Source organism: Solea senegalensis, linkage group LG2 (assembly GCF_019176455.1).
Source record: "Solea senegalensis isolate Sse05_10M linkage group LG2, IFAPA_SoseM_1, whole genome shotgun sequence".
Taxonomy (NCBI): Eukaryota; Metazoa; Chordata; class Actinopteri; order Pleuronectiformes; family Soleidae; genus Solea; species Solea senegalensis.
Genome location: NC_058022.1, coordinates 4,645,503 through 4,658,567, shown reverse-complemented (window position 1 = coordinate 4,658,567; position 13,065 = coordinate 4,645,503). Strand labels below are relative to the sequence as shown.

The 13,065-nt window shown below is 43.6% G+C and overlaps 1 protein-coding gene across 2 annotated transcripts in view; it reads right to left on the bottom strand.

Annotated features, from left to right (window-relative positions):
• st6gal2a (ST6 beta-galactosamide alpha-2,6-sialyltranferase 2a) overlaps nucleotides 1-12,342 on the bottom strand; it is a 59,630-nt gene extending 47,288 nt beyond the window's left edge. The window contains exon 1 of one of the 2 annotated variants that reach the window (XM_044017251.1): nucleotides 12,119-12,342. The gene's annotated coding sequence lies outside the window, so the exon portion shown is untranslated. Of the gene's footprint in view, nucleotides 1-3,024; nucleotides 3,057-12,118 lie in introns of those variants that run through there. The other variant, XM_044017279.1, reaches the window with a different exon arrangement.
• Between the last annotated feature and the right edge of the window lie 723 nt (nucleotides 12,343-13,065).

Genomic DNA, 13,065 nt, shown 5'->3' with positions numbered 1-13,065 from the left:
TTAAACCAACAGGGTTTGGTCGTGGGCGGCTGAGATACTCCATAAAATCCCCATTTGAGTTTTTGAATTTCAGGAAAATGAGGCCATTTGTCTTCCAGCATGGTACAGTTCAGTTTTTATAAAGCGGCGGCTCAGGCTTGTGTTTCCACAGAGGACAGTACGTTCACTTGGTGAAGGTACATCAACACAATCAGCGAGACATCAAGCCTTGTATGAGAATAGACTTCCATAGACTTCCACCTCACCGTACTCTGGGACCCCAAAAGGGAAGGGTGCCAAAAAAATGGAACCATTGGGAGCTGGTTATGTTGGTGCTATTCCTAATGGAAACACCAAATTCAAACACACACACACACAAAAAGTGCCATACTGACCCAAACCAAACCAAACCATTCCACTCAGTCCATAAACATTTGCTCAAGCGAATTTCCCTTTACATTAATGATGGAGGCGTCATTACATCACTGCAGTGTGCAGAGCTACCACAACCACCCATAGTCCGGACCACATGAGGCCAATTTCTTTAGCAGCATGAACAGTCGTTCCGGATGTTCCCTAACGCGCTCCCTGTGCTATCGCAATAAAAATATACCGCAACCTTAACCCTTGTGACAATGGGCCGTTTTATTACAGTTGGAACTATTGAGAAACCAAAAACGTGGGGCCCGAGCCCCAGCTAAACGTGGGGCCCGAGCTGCCAAATGTCAGGCAAAATGTCACTCGCCGACACTTCTCCTGCCAAAAGCATTGTATAATTTCCAAATGAACGTTTACGACACAGCAGCAGGAGAAGTTCCAGATCCTTCACACACGGTGATTGTTGGTCCACTTCCTGAATACTACGCCCCTGGTGCCACGACCCAGACGTTTTCCTGTTGTGACCCAAACACTCTCCCGCTGAACTGCAAACTCCAGAGAACCCAATGGTCTGGATATTCTCTGCCATTCATGTCTAAAAAGAGTTGTTTTTTGTTGTTTTTTTTACTTGGCTTGGAACCGAAAGGGTTACCCACTCAAGTCCCCACCAGGTCAGGTGGATGAGGTATCCTTGAGCAAGGTACCCAATCCCCACTTGTTAATTGGACACCCTTAATTGACCCCAGCCACAGGGGTCACATCACAGGGTGTGCCGGTCCCGAGGAAGCATACAACATCACTTATACGCTATATAATCTAATGTAGAGGGGAGTAAAGAGTATAGCTGATGCACCAGAGCTGTCGACAGCACAGACAGACCTGCCAGGGGTTTTTCAAGAGCTGAACCTCAGACACTTTCTGAGAAGCAGCAACAACAGCAGCAGCAGCAGCAGCAGCAAGAAAACAAAAGCAACTGACCACACACACACTGCAGCACAGAAAGGTTTCCTTGGTAATGTGAGACACATACACTGAATGCTAATGAGTTTATTGTCCGGGTCATAGAATGTTCAGGAGCGAACATAAAAGTAGAAAACTTCACTGAGATGAAGTTCACTGACGGTTCACCTCTAATCCGTCTTCAGCTCGGCTGGATTCTCCCAGCGTGCTGTGATACAGCATCTAATAAAACATTTATTGACATGGATTGTGTTGTTTTTTTGTTGTTGTTTTTTTAAGTAAGTTAGATTTTAGATTATAAATTTAAACCCTCATCAAAATATCGCTATAAACGATTATTTTCATTCTTGGTTCATCTGTGACTCGTTTTCTCTGTGAATTGAGTCATTGTTTTGTCAGTAAAATACAAAGAAAATATTCTTATTCTCCAATCCTGTGAATCACAACATCCTCACAATAAATAAAACAAGTTTCTCTGATTTTTCATCTTCTTAAATGTGAATATTTTCTGGTTTCTTTGCTCCATATAACAAATAAATCATTCAAATTGAACAATTTTAAGTTTAACAAGATCATTTCCAGGTTTGATCAACATTTTCTGACCAAATAAGTAATCGATTAATCAAAATAATCATTCATTGCGAAAATAACCGTGAGTTGCAGCCCTAATTCAGTTTACCGTCACTTATTCACATTTAAAAAGCTGAAATAATCCCTGATTTAAACCAAGTTCATCGAACACATAATAATCATTGAGAGTAGTGTAGCCATGAATTCAATTATTAATCGATTCATTGTTGCAGCTGGAACAAAAAAATAGAACGAGACATTTCGAAATGCCTCAATTTCAATTTGAAAAACTATTAATTTCTCAAGCCTCCAGCAAAATAAATAAATAAATAAATACAAGAGAACATCCGCAGCTTTGACAGGTTTATTTACGAGGAGTTAAGTGCTGCCTCTTTTTTAAATGATGAAGCTTTAAGCTGGATTCATTTAGACCAAAGCAAACAGTGCCCACTGACAGGCACATTATGAAGAGGCCACTGATACGATTCATTCATATTCATATTTCACACAGTGGCTGTTGTGTTTGTTCAGGGAGGAAAACGATGATGCTTGACAAACCCAGAGAAGAGGGCGGACGGACTGACTAATCTGCAGCTCCGCAGCCATTTTCAGACGGATTAACCTCGGCATAATCCGCCTGAACTCTGGTCACTTAACGTCTAAACACAGTCCCGAGATTAACAGGCTCAGATCAGAGCAGCGAGCGGGGGAAATTATAAGCTGCTCAAACATCACCATGTCCCCTTTTTAACTAGATACAGCACACAAAACAAAAAAAACACACACACACACACACACACATTCCCAGACAGAAACACACATCTCCTCTCAGGAAGTTGACAATCTTGTGAAGGCGGCTAATTAACCCTGAACGTCCATGTGTTTCTCATGGAGAGTCCTGTCCTCTGACCTCTCTCTCACACACACACACACACTGACCCAGGAGTGAGCGGCACAGCTGGTCTCGATGACTGCAGTGCTGCTGCTGCTGCTGCTGCTGCTGCTGCTGCGTTTGAAGGCTCAGCTCAGATAACTGCTGGTCTGGTCTGTTAGTGTGCATCTGAAATTACACCTCTACCTTTTCCCAGCCCTGCCCAAGCATTCCCCTCTGCTCCCCTGCACCGTATCGCCACACACATGCAGCCCGGGAACAGACGGATATGAGACTCTCCTCCTCCTCCTCCAAGCTTCGGAAAGAAAAGACAAATTCCGGGGACAGTATAGAAAAAAAAAGAAAAAGGAAGCAAAATACTCCACTTAAACTTTGGCCTTGGCGTTCAATGAGCAGATGTGAGCTGATAAGCAGGGAATTATATAATACAGATAGAGTCAGATATCCACACACAGTGCAGTGGCGTTCTCCTCCTCGGGTTGTTTTAAAAAAGTACTTTCATCACTGTCGCAGCCTCTCTGTGGGCAACAGGCAGCTGTTTCCAGCGCAAATGCTTTTACAAAACTAACTGCACACAGTCAGAAACGGGCTGGTGAACGCGGGGGAACGGTGTTAACAGCCGACGACCACAGTAGTTCCCCGCAGGAGTTGGACGGTAACTGAAAACGGAGCGACTGTTTGATTAAGGCTGCGTGCATATTAATACAATTACGTTTCTGCTTTAGTTCCAGAGGTCGAAACACACTGCAAAACTAGAATGAGGATAAAGCCTTGGAATTTGAAATGCATTTGAAATGCAGCAATGACTTTCTACCTCTCTCTGCCAGGGCTGGGTCAACATATCCATTTGCTGATATATCGTCGTCGTGGTCCTTCCTCGTGCAACACACCATGGTTTGAAATAATTGTGATTTAAAGTTTGACCCAAATAATCCCAATTGTTCTTGTAATTGCTGGATATAGCCTCTGCTGGACAACAGTCTAATGCACTTCTAGGCTGTATCTTGTCTAAAAATCCAATGCCGCACAAAAAATGACCCCCAGTAATCAACAATGACTGAAACATCAAATTCCACATCACCTCTTAAAGCCTCATTTTACCAAATTGAAACAAGGCACTGATGTAAATACAGTATGAACCACCACTACTGAGTTTGTTCTGTATTAAAACTCCTTTTCTAGACCATGGTTCACAGTCACACAACGGTGTATCCCAGAACAGACAACAGGGGACTCATCCCGTTAATATTTACCACATTATCAAAATGATTTATTACACTTCAGAGGGCAACCGCACACATTTTCATAAATCCTCTTTTCATGCGGTAGCAGTTTCACCCGTGTGAACATATCGTGTATTCCGTGGACACACTGTATTGATCATTCATTATCGGGGTGGGGGTGTGGTTTGTCTGCTCCGTGACATTCTCTCCCTCATAAATCCGTCCCCTTCCTCTCGCAACTTCCTCTGATCCCGATGCTAGTGAAAGCAGTCAATCTCTGAGTTTAACCTTGCTCGGGGGTCGTCGCTGCATTTCATCACTTAGTGTTTTTTAGAGCGGCAGCATTCGGTCACAGCTTTACTGTGGCTCGCAGAGGGGAGAGAAAAAAAAAAGAAAACAGAAAACTGGCCTCCACACGTCTCTTACAAGCCGCCGACTGACTCATTTGTTTGCACGGGAACAAGAGAGCAGCCACGTGTGAATGAACATTCTGCTTTAATGCCAAATATATCTGCTCATTCTGTTTTTTATATACACATATATACATATACATATATATATATATACACACACACACACACATATATACATATACACACACATACATACATATACACACACACACACATATATACATACACATATGTATACATGTATATACATATACACACACATATACACCACACACATATATACACACACATATATACATACATACACACACAGATATACAGATACAGATATATATGTATATACATATACACACATATATACATGTATACATATATGTATACATGTATATACATATACACACACACACACACACATGTATACACATATATACACATATACACACATATATACATACATACATACATACATACACTATTTCTAAACTATTTCTGTATATATATATATATATATATATATATATATATATATATATATATATATATATATATATATATACACATATACACACACACATACAGTATATATAAATATATTGATCCTGCTGCAGCCGAACATCCACACAAATGGCCGTGTACATCAATACCGCAACGGTAAAATGAGATGTAAACATTAACATACTGAGCAGTGTGAAAAATGATGCTCTCTCAGGCTGCTTGTGGTGAAGAGGCTCTGCTTTGACACCGTTGCTTTTTTCATTCCATCACAATGGAAAAAAATCATTTATAGCTTAAATCATACAAGATTTGAGAGCATTAACATCTTGAAGTGCAAAGTCAACCCCCTTCATAGCTGGAGGCAGCCCTCGACTCGTTGCAACAGTGCACAAAACTGCCGAGCTGCCAATCAAAAGGCCACTAACTCTCTGTGCGTGAAGCGTCTCAAATTACTTCGCTCAGGATTCCAGAAGATAGGGTCTGTGTGTGGAGAAAAAAAAGAAGACGACGCTTCGGTCTACTGTACGTAATCTTGCTTTAGCAGAAGGAAAGTGTCTAAAATATCGTTTTAGTGTGGACAAAGAGCACAGCTGCTGCTGCTGCACACACCTGTCCTCTGCCTCCACACATGCAGAGACAAGACACGCCAGTCCATACGCACGCACACCTTCATCAGAGACGTAGAGGAAGCGGCGAGCGTGTCGCAGGAATTTAGAAGTTCCAGAAAGCTGTGACCTTCAGAGACGTCCACAAGCTCAGCTCTCGGGTTCATCGTTCACATACAAAAGGAATGCAGCAGGAGAGCTTTCCCTGCTGTGATGTCACTAAACATGGGCTGCTAACAGGTACATCTGTCAGTCCTTCACCACACATAGCTATTTTTGATAGCTTTTGAAGATCTTGCAACCACATCCTTGCAGGAAAATATGATTGTGCGAATGGGACGGGCGGAGAGGAACATCGGCTCTCGCTGTATGCCGATGACCTACTCCTATATGTGAGCGATCCCCTGTTAAGCCTTCCACCTACTCTCTCAATCGTGGACTCTTTCAGCGTCTTCACCGGGTATGAACTGAACCTCTGCAAAAGTGAATGTTACCCGATAAGCGCAGGCAGCAAACAAACAACCTACGTTACCCGTCTTTTCTCTTTCTTCTTTTATTTTCTTTCCTTTCTGCAAGTACGCGCTGTTCTTTAAAACCGATCTGGGTACACTGCTCTCTTGATGTAACGATGTCAGGTCCGCTGGGATGGATGAGTGAGTGTTGGGTTATACAGAAAAATTAAAACGTGAGTGACGGTCTCACTCTCACTCATCATCATCATCATCTACGGCTTTATCCTCGGCATCAGGGTCGCAGGGGGCCGGAGCCCAATCCCAGAGTGAAAGGCAAGGTCACAGGAGACGAGCGACTCTTCACTCTCACGTTCAGCTTGAGTCCAAACCACTGAACCTCTGAATGCGTTTGGACTGCGGGAGGAAACCGGAGAACTCTTTGTGAACCTGTCACGGTATCAAAACCACTAAACCGCTTTGATGTCATAGCATGCCAACGGTGCCAAGAGTTCAGGACAATCTGCTTAAGCTTTCTATTGTTTTGCCTTTTTAATCCGCGTGGAACCAGTGTTTTGGGAGCCTCGAGTCGGAGCCACGCCTGTGTTAGCGAAAACGCCGCCTCTCTCCTGCTCTTGCATTAGCCGTCAATACCTTGGTCTCCGTCGTCTTCTCCTTGTCTTTTGGATCAATTCACTTTGTCTTTCCTTAGTCGCCCTGGCTTGGTTCATTTTGATACTGTTAATATGTAGAGTATACTGTTCAATGCCCTGGTTCTCAAACTGTGGTGCGTGTACCACCAGTGGTACGCGAGGTTCCCCTGGCGGTACTTGGCGGAAACTGTAGAAATACTGTTCTACTGTATATGGCAGGCTATGTGATCAGATTAGAGCTGAGGAATTTTGACCAGAGTGCGTAGATAATTTAACAAATAACAAAATATTACCAATGAAAAATTAAATACATATAATTAGAGCCACCTAGCTTCATGTAATGTCACTATACCAGTGTGTGAAGTATATGTGAGGAAGAGGAGGAAAAGAAAGTTTGTGGGAGCTTGTGTGTGCATGCGCTACGTCTTCTTCTCTGCTTTTCTTGCATTTCCGTGGCAGTGTTACAGCGCCACATACAGGCCTGGCATATGTACTACCGATGTGTTTACAGTGTGTTCAGCTTTTGTTTACGATGCTACGATCGCCAAAAATGAGGTTAATGCAGATGTGTAGCGTTGACATTTTTGCTTAAGGTTACCATAGCGACACAATGCAATAGCAATTCAGGATTCGTTCTCACATGGGCTCACTCGTTGACATCTGAAGTGTAAGTGTGTGTGTGTGTGTGTGTGTGTGTGTGTGTGTGAGACTGGCAAAGCAAAGGAAATGTCAGCAAATGTGACTTTTGCTGACATTTTCTTTCTCACACACAGGCCCTTTGGACAATGTCAGGAAAGTCATTGATTTTCATCAGTGCACGTCTGGAAAGCGGCTCCAAAAACACACACAGCCTCTTCATATACTGGCCGTGTGTAAATATAAGAGCCATTAGCACGTTCACAGCGCCGTCTTAATGTGGAGGGGAACATCTCTACTTTACTTAATCTCTCCCTCCATTATCTATACCACTTATCCTTTGAGGACTAATCCCAGCGGACGCTGGGAGGGAGAGCGAGAGCGGCAGGGTGACGCTGGGTCAGTTCACCAGCCCATCACAGGACGGACAGTAACCTTAAACTCTGCCGTTCACATATGATAGAAGCAGCCGGACATAAGCTATGATCAAGTAATCCGAAATAAATGTAAGTCACGTAAAATCATTCCTGTTTGATTGGAGGACGGTCTCACCGAAGCCCCAATCCACATGCCTTTGGATAGTGGAAAGAAATCTGACCTAATTTAATGTACGTCAAGGTTTAGTTCAAAGCTCACCGTGTAATAGATTTGTAAATGCCACAACGCTCACTACTCTTCCTTCTTCCTTCCATTGCACTTAAAAGACATTGTTCTCATGTTCTCGCTGTGCGTGCATGGGTTTCCCCCCCTCAAGTTCTCCAGTTTCCTCCTCCCACATGCTGCGGTTAATTGGACGGTCCCTAAATTGCCCGTAGGTGAGAGTGAATAGTTGTTGTCGGTCTCTCTGTGCGTACCAAGCCTTACGCCCCATGTCAGCTGGGATTGGCGCCAGCAGCCCTGTGACCCTCATGTGGAGGAGAAAGAATGGACGAACGGCAATTGTTCCACCACACAGTTCCAGCACGACTCGGCTGCTCGCGTTTTTTTTAATTGCTTTTCCATCAGTGACAGTACCTGGTACTTCTGCAGTACCTGCTCTGGCAAGGTTCCAAGCGAGCTGAGCCGATACTGAAATATGACGTCAACAGACCGAGTCATGACTGCAACGTCCGACGCGAGAATCAAACCGAACCATGCGTAGATCAGTTGAAAAGACTTAAATATCCTGAAAACAGGCGTTAATGTCCAACATTTAGCAAAGGAAATAAAATCTAAATCTAAATCTCAGTATTTAACGGAGGAGTCTGGTGCATTTAGCAGCATCACAAACCCTGCCGCTGTATTTCAGTGTCAGACGGAGTCTGCGCTCCGGTCATGGAGGAAGCACTGAACAAATAATGAACTGATTCTAATGATTAATTTACAGCACATCGAAAACAACTGCTTTACAAGTCACTCGTCACTGTGTGTTAAACAAAGTCGCGGCAGTTTCATGCAGCCGTGCAGTGATGACTCCGCCCACGTTGAGCAGGTACTATTTTTGTAGTGGAAAATCGACCTAAACCGTGCTGAGGCGAGGCGAGGCGAGGCGGTACCATAGGTGGAAAAGGGGCCGATACTAAAGTGTGATGTCAACAGACTGCTGGTCATAGAGTGTCGTCACTGGAGGAGTCATGAACGCGACGTCCGACACTAGAATCAGTTCAAACAATGAGCTGATTCTAACGATTCATTTACACTGAAAACAACTGCTTTACAAGTCACGAGTGTGTGCGTTTGTGTCGCGTGTAAAACAACGTCACAGCAGTTTCATGGCGACTCCGCCCACATTGGGGAGGTTCTATAGTAGAGTTATTGCATTCTCTGAAGAACACACACACACACACAGAAAGGTGCTGCACCAGCAGCCAACCTCGTTCACTTAACGTCAATGAAAAAGTCCCAACAGGCATAAATAATTTATCTGTAATTTTTTGTAAAATGTGCATCTTTTCATCTAAACTCCAGTGTGTCCATTGAAGTCAACTTTTGTCCTCGGAACAACCTCTGAAAAGCTTTGAAAACACAAAAACTAAAAATCCTGTCATTATTCAGCAGCTGCACACACACACACACACACACACCAAATGACACTTTCCTTATGCAATGTCATGTTAACCTAGAGAGGAGCTTTTCCCATTCTCCTCCCCGCGCTGCACAGGGAAGACAAGACAAAGAACAGAAGTGGCTTTGATTAAGAGCGGACAACAACAGGGAGGCGTGAAGGCACTTTTCTTTCTCTAATGAGTTTCAGTCTCCTCTAAAAACCACAGCCACTTTCCCTTAGCGCTGATGCAATCGTGTGTTTGAGTGACATTGAGCTAAATCCCGACAGGCCAGAGTGACAAACTTCCACTTTCTTTTCGCTGATACGAGACAAGTCAGAGGACTTCAAAAGGGCATCGCACTGCAAACACACACACACACACACACACACAAGAGACAACCCATTTAATTACCATTGACACTCGTGTGTGTGCGTTTTCCTCTGCTTTTAAGTGCGTTTGCCGTGTGTTGTGATGGTGAGGTGATTAGGAACGTGGCACCTCAGTGTTTAATTCAAAGCCAAGATTGTATCTGGCTGTTTGTAATTGAATTACTGCAAACAACAGCTGTGAGGAGCGCGAGGCAGCGTGGACTTTGAAGGTGGAACAAAATAAAGCGTTTTATTGAGTGGTGTGTCAACAGAACAACATCACTGCTGGAAGAGATACAAGGCGACTGATAAGGGTTCGGAGTTTTTTCGTGGATGCTTGCGGATAATTGACGTCAATTTGTCTGTCCTTGATATATTTAACAGATTTTATTTTATTTTGTCAAAATTGCTTTACTCCAGTAACCAGCCAACATTAATATTCTGTCTCTCCAATCTATATTTCATGTCTGCGCTGCTATTATATGCAGCATTTTCAATAAAACTGCACATGAAAGACGTCAAAAAACTAAAAGCTTTAGAGACTTTCTGAGAACTTGGCCGGATCAATAAACCAGGGCGATTATAATTAATATAAATGTGACTTATTGGTCTACTGCTGGTGCTGCTAATGAACCTTTTAAGCACAAAAAATTGCACATATTGAAATTTGACAAAAGATTTAGGCGGCCATCAAATTCTGTTCCATCTTCTATCAAATTAAAAATGTAATATGTAAAAGGTTAGAGACGGTTCATATCTTCAACTTCTCATACTTGTCACACAACATAGAGGAGATAATGTTGTGATGGCGGTGCGTGCTAATGCTACGTCGCGGTTTGTTTGTTTTTAATCGATTACACAGCTAAAACCTTGACTCAAACTCGACAAATCAATTCACAAAAATTGTATTTTGTTTGTTCGGTACTTGTTGGTGCATCATTGAAAGATAATTGCGAATAAATGCAAGCTAGCTAATTCACAACATTTAGAAATCACGTGACAGAAATGTCGCCACTGGCAAAAAATGGCATCAACAGCAGAAAAGAGGAAGTACAAGTGGAAAACCATAGAATTCAACGACTTTCAACTGCTTATTTCAGTGAATTACCGCCCATTAGTCCCGCCTTTGTGTCTACGGAGCTCCCCCTACAGTTTGGGAGTAAACATTTTAAACGACAAAAACAATATTTGACAGTCCTGAGGTTCTACCGTAATGACAAGTATACGGGCGCGATTGAAGCCCTTATTTCTCTGCCGTCCAGCATCCGTCCATCACTCTTCTACCGCCTTATCCTCCACGCGAGCGCGGTGTGCTATGCCAATCTCAGCTGACACAGGGCGAAAGGCGGGGTCACAGTGGGAGTTACAGTAATGAGACGACAGGCGGTGCTAAAATCTGTCAAACCCAGGCTCTTGTTTTGTGTTAGATTTCTTTGTCACGGGAGCTCAAGTCGCTCTCCGACACTTGACAGAGAGGATTATAGGTCGTGGTCGCCATAATAATAATTGCAGGAAACGTCTGCCATGCAGTTGAAAATGGTGCTGCTTAACTCTTCTGTTAGCATCCTGTCATCGCCAGGATTTGGCACGCGTACTCCTCCTCATGACTCATTATTGTGATATGTAGACAATTCAAAAACTACAGGGAAAGCAGAGAAACAGAGCTCTGTCTTTACGGTAGCCCCTCAGGACGAGATTCACCAGCGCTTCGCACGTTTGTGACGTCAGCTTCGCCCAAACGGTCGAATAACTGCCAGATGTCGAAAAAGTGATCTTAGGAAAACGAGCAGAATTGACAATTCTACAGCCATGAAATCAAAATCCGATTATCATGCCGCTCATAGGAGGGTTAACCATTACGATGACTCCAAAACTGTTAAATGTGGGCTAAAAAAATCCCGCATAGTCGTGCTTTAACAGCCGTAGAGACACTACACTTTAGACCACATTTAAAATGGGAGAATGGAGACGTGTGTGTTTTCACACCTTCACCATGTGGCTGAAGCTGCTCAACACAACAATAACTGAGGGACAAAAGGAAAACAACTGGATCTTCTCCTCAAGTTGTGGAGCAGCGCGCAGGCCCAGAGAGCAGTGAATCTGTCTGTCCACACTGTTGTGTGAGCAGTGAATGAGTGAACTCTTCTTCAGCGCGTGTGTGTGTGTGTGTTAAAACGCGTGGTTTGTGTGTGTGTGTAAATCTGTAGCGCGTTATTGTCTCACTGAGCTGCAGCAGCTGAGGATGATCACGGTAAAGTCACCCAAATAAACGGCGTTACTAATTACAGCTCATTCGCTTCGATCGGTCGGTTGTGGGGGTTTTAAATCATGATGAAATTCCGGATCCAGGGTCGCTGGAACGGAACCGCGGTGGCTGCACATCCTCGCGGCTCAGACGCGCTCTGGAGCGCTGCGTGCACGGCAGATCTGCGTGGAAATGCAGCGGAGAAGCAAGCGAACAAAGCCTTACCTTAAAAACTGTCCTCAGTGGGAGATGAAGGAGATGATGATGATGGTGGTGCTCGGTCCATTTTTGGTGCTGCTCGCCTTGTTGCGCACACACTGAGCCCGCAGCTGTGCGTGTGTGTGTGTGTTTGCCTCAGAAGAACACGGAGAGCCGCTCGTTCGCTGGTCGGAGCGGCGCGTTTGTGTTGTCTGTCACATTGTTGCTGGCCTTTTTCTCACATCCACATCTGAACATGGGGGGCGGAGTCAGCGCCCCCCATGTTTTCTGCCCCCCCCCATCAATGAAGAAGAAAAGGCAGGAACATTATTTGCCTCCTTTCCGACAGAGGAAGGTTATAATAGCTATTGATTTATGAGTTTAAGTTTTTATTTTGTTTTTTTTAAAATTAGTTAGTTGTTAGAGGTTTCTCTTTTTTTTAACCTCATTTCAGTTTCCGTCAGTTATCGTTTACCGTTCATTTAGCTTAGCTTAGGTTGGCTAGCAGTGATTTTCGGAGCTACTGTGCTGCCGTGCAACATTAATTATTCATTTTACAGTTTCTGTCCATTTTTCTACAAAAATAAACCTGATAAATGTGTTCATTTGTGAGCTTTAGGGCTGATTATGTTAACTTTTTTGACAAAGCCAGCCGTTTCCAGCCTTGTTCTACATTGTAGGCTATTCTGGGTTAGCTGCTTTAAGTTTGGAAGCATAAAGAACTCTTATAGTCTCCAGGGAAGAAGACCCTGTCCTACTTCAGTCCATGGTCTTGGAATGACCTACAGGTCTGTTGGAGGTTGTGGTCTTTAGTTTAGGAAAATTGTCTTTAAGAGCTGTGCATGACCATTATTTTTACTCCTTTTATATTGTTTTTTTTTTTGCTGGCATCATCCTTGCTCCATGTTTTTATTGCTTGTTTTGTATTTTATGCAAAATGTGCTGTTGCTTATTTTGGCCAGGACGTCGTCGGA